Below are 4,044 nucleotides of genomic sequence, written 5' to 3'. Positions count from 1 at the left end.
TGTTGGAAGGACACAAGTCAAGAGTGAGAGCAGTGGAAATGAGTTATTTAAGAGGAGCCTATGGAGTCACATGGAGAGACAGGCTGACAAAAGAGGATATAAAGGAGCGTTGTGGTGTTGATGTGGATGTGATAGGAAGCTTTATGAGGAACACACTGAGGTGTTTTTTTTTTTAATGTGAAGAAGAAGGAACCAAAGGCCATGAGCCCGCAAAACTGTTCCTTCCAAGAGAAAAACAAAATACAAGAGAGAGCCATATTCAAGATCCATTCATTTCGAGATGCCTGGACACACTGCGTTTGAAAGACTGGAGATCATAGGAAGCAGGAAATACAGACAGAGGGAGACAGTTCCAGAGTTGACCTGTTGCATAAATGAAGGACTGGGAGTAACGGTTAACTCTTGCATTAGAGTTGGACAGAAAAGGGGTGAGAGTTTGCTGCTAGACGGGTGTTACGCTCCCGTCGTAGAAGTGGAGGAATGCATGCAGACAGTTCAGAGGAACAGTGACCATTGAAGTAGCGATAGAAAAGAGATAAAGATGCAACATTGCGGTGAAGAGACAGAGGTTGAAGGGAGTCAGTAAGAGGGGGAGAGTTAATGAGATGAAAAGCCTTTGACTCCACCCTATTGAGAAGAGCTGTATGTGGGGAGCCTCCCCACACATGAGAGTTGTACTCCACACAAGGGCGGATAAAACCCCTGTATAGAGTCAACAATTGTGCAGGGGCAAAGAAGGAACGGAGTCGGCTTAGCACACCCAATCGCTTGGAAGCAGATTTTACGAGATGTAATATGATCTTTCCAAGATAAGTCCCGAGTAAATGAAACCTCAAGGATGTTCAAGGATGATGCAGGATTATGTTGAGTATTATTAAACATAAGTGGGTATACCTGTGGAAGATTTTGTCGGGTTGATAGGTGCAAAAACTGAGTCTTTGATGCATTAAAAACTACCAGATTATTTTACCCCAGTCAGAGATACGAGCCAAGTCAGACATGAGGTGTGCCATAGCCTCATCCCTTGCCTGTTGAAGTAACTGCTGAGATGGACGTTGTGGGGATCGAATGGAAAGGAGAAGGGTGGAGTCATCAGCGTATGAGTGGATAGTGTTAGATGTACAGCTTAGAAGGTCATTGATGAATAAAAGGAAGAGAATTGGTGATAGGACAGAGCCCTGAGGAACGCCACTGTTAATAGATCTAGGAGATGAACGATAGCCGTCTACAACAGCGGCTATAGAACGACCAAAAAGGAAGCTAGAGATGAAGGCACAGAAAGAAGGATAGAAACCGTAAGAGGGCAGTTTGGAAATTAAAGATTTATGCCAGACTCGACTGAAAGCCTTTGAGATGTCAAGTGCAATGGCAAAGCTTTCGCCAAAGTCCCGAAAGAAGGATGACCAGGAGTCTGAAAGGTAGGTGAGAAGGTCGCCTGTGGAGCGTCCCTGACGGAACCCATACTGACGATCAGAAAGAAGGTTGTGATAGGAGAGGATGGAGGGTGAAAGTCTGACGAAGAAAGTGTATGTGAGTGAGGTGGAGGGGGGAAGAGGGAGGGGGAGGCCGAGGATGAGATAAAGGGATGGGGTGGAGAGGTATATGAGAGAGGGGGGTGTGAGTTGGGAGCAGGGCAGTGAAATGGCGAGGGACAGGGTGACTTGGAGGCGATTTGTTTGTGGCCACCCCAAACGGGATGGAGGCGTCTGACAATAGATAGATAGACAGCAAGAACACAGTCAATGTCTAGAAGCACAGCAAGAACACAGTAAATATCTAGAAGCACAACAAGAACACACTAAATATCTAGAAGCACAGCAAGAACACACTAAATATCTAGAAGCACAGCAAGAACACAGTAAATATCTAGAACAAAGAAATTTATCAAGAACAAAAGAAATATCAAGAAGAACAGAAAGAAGCTCCAGCAGAACACTATGCAGAAGTAGAGGAACCGGTGAGTGGGCAGACAGGACCTTCACCAGCTGTGTGAGGAGATGAGTGGGCAGACAGCACCTTCACCAGCTGTGTGAGGAGATGAGTGGGCAGACAGCACCTTCACCAGCTGTGTGAGGAGATGAGTGGGCAGACAGCACCTTCACCAGCTGTGTGAGGAGATGAGTGGGCAGACAGCACCTTCACCAGCTGTGTGAGGAGATGAGTGGGCAGACAGCACCTTCACCAGCTGTGTGAGGAGATGAGTGGGCAGACAGCACCTTCACCAGCTGTGTGAGGAGATGAGTGGGCAGACAGCACCTTCACCAGCTGTGTGAGGAGATGAGTGGGCAGACAGCACCTTCACCAGCTGTGTGAGGAGATGAAACTGAAGCAACAAGAGGTGGCAAACAGTAAGGTAGAGAGAATAAGCGGCCAGGTAAGAGAGGTGAGGCAAGAGGTGTCCTGTATAGTGGAGGATAAAGTCAGGACGTGTGTAACAGGGTTGAAGTTCTTTGTTCTTCATGATGTTCTCTCAACACCGCTAGTATATGTTTCTTTTCTTCATGCTGTGCTGCTAACACTGCAAGTATTTCTTTTGTTCTTTCTGTGCTGCTAACACTGCAAGTATATTTGCCAGCGATATATCCACTGTTTTGGCAACCTGTCCATGCTCTCTCTCAAAACATATGTCACTCCTGACGCCAATGTGTTGCACTGCAGAGTTTGTTGATATATTTAGAACAATGAGTACACAAACCGGACATAATCAAAAGCCACTAAACATTTTTGGGTTTTATTCCTTCCTGGCTTAGGTGAGGTATACTGGCTAAACACTGTGGCTTTTCTCTCTCTCATGCTACCTTCATCATTACTCCCTAATACTCAATCATTATCTGTTCATATACTGGCTACTCTGTCTTTCACTGATTAACACCCATTGTCTGACTGACTGACTACTCATCACCCTGAACTGCTCTCTGTTGGCCGCCACACACAAACCAAACTAGGAGGCTTTACATTATCCCCCCCCCCCAGTGCATTTCTGTATACAAAATGACAGAGCAACACTCCTACTAACCTAAAATCATAAGTCTGTGTTTATTTCTTCACAACTGGATTGTGTAATACCCAGGAAATGAAAAAATATTGAGAGAACTACTGATAACATTCACCAGCCACAGTTTTGAGTTGCAGGCAAATAGGCAAGCCACAATCGTGGCCATGAGACCCATACTGATACAGCCACAATCGTGGCCATGAGACCCATACTGATACAGCCACGATCGTGGCCATGAGACCCATACTGATACAGCCACAATCGTGGCCATGAGACCCATACTGATACAGCCACAATCGTGGCCTTGAGACCCATACTGATACAGCCACAATCATGGCCATGAGACCCGTACTGATACAGCCACAATCGTGGCCTTGAGACCCATACTGATACAGCCACAATCGTGGCCATGAGACCCATACTGATACAGCCACAATCGTGGCCATGACACCCATACTGATACAGCCACAATCGTGGCCATGACACCCGTACTGATACAGCCATGATCATGGCCATGAGACCCATACTGATACAGCCACGATCGTGGCCAGGAGACCCGTACTGATACAGCCATGATTGTGGCCAGGAGACCCATACTGATCCAGCCATGATTGTGGCCTGGAGACCTGAATGGTTTAAACATGGGGTGGATAACATTGTCTCGTGGCTTAACCACACGATAGATACTACGGTCTCATTTTTGCCATGCTTGGCCACTGCTACCCTAAGATGGTTTTCTAAACTTCCCTCTATCTCCTCGCCTGTGAACACCTCAGGGGTGTCCTTGGGTAGATATGGATGCAGGAACATTGCTTCTGCCCTGTGATGGACTAACAGCTTTTGGCATTCCTCCCAGATCTTTACAGCAGTGACCCTTACCACCTTTGTTGGGTCAGCCCTAATCTTGGGTCACCATTCCCAGTCTTCAGATTAGTAGCCCATCCTTTTACCAGGAATTCTTTTACCCTGTTGAGAGCAGACACATTGGTACCATCCCAGGACACTGATGGTCGACCCATCCCACTCCAGGATGGGGTGGGATGGCTCGA

This window comes from Coenobita brevimanus, chromosome 86 (assembly GCF_032717465.1).
Source record: "Coenobita brevimanus isolate Jiangsu-jjx chromosome 86, ASM3271746v2, whole genome shotgun sequence".
Lineage (NCBI taxonomy): Eukaryota > Metazoa > Arthropoda > Malacostraca > Decapoda > Coenobitidae > Coenobita > Coenobita brevimanus.
This window is presented reverse-complemented; position numbering follows the sequence as displayed.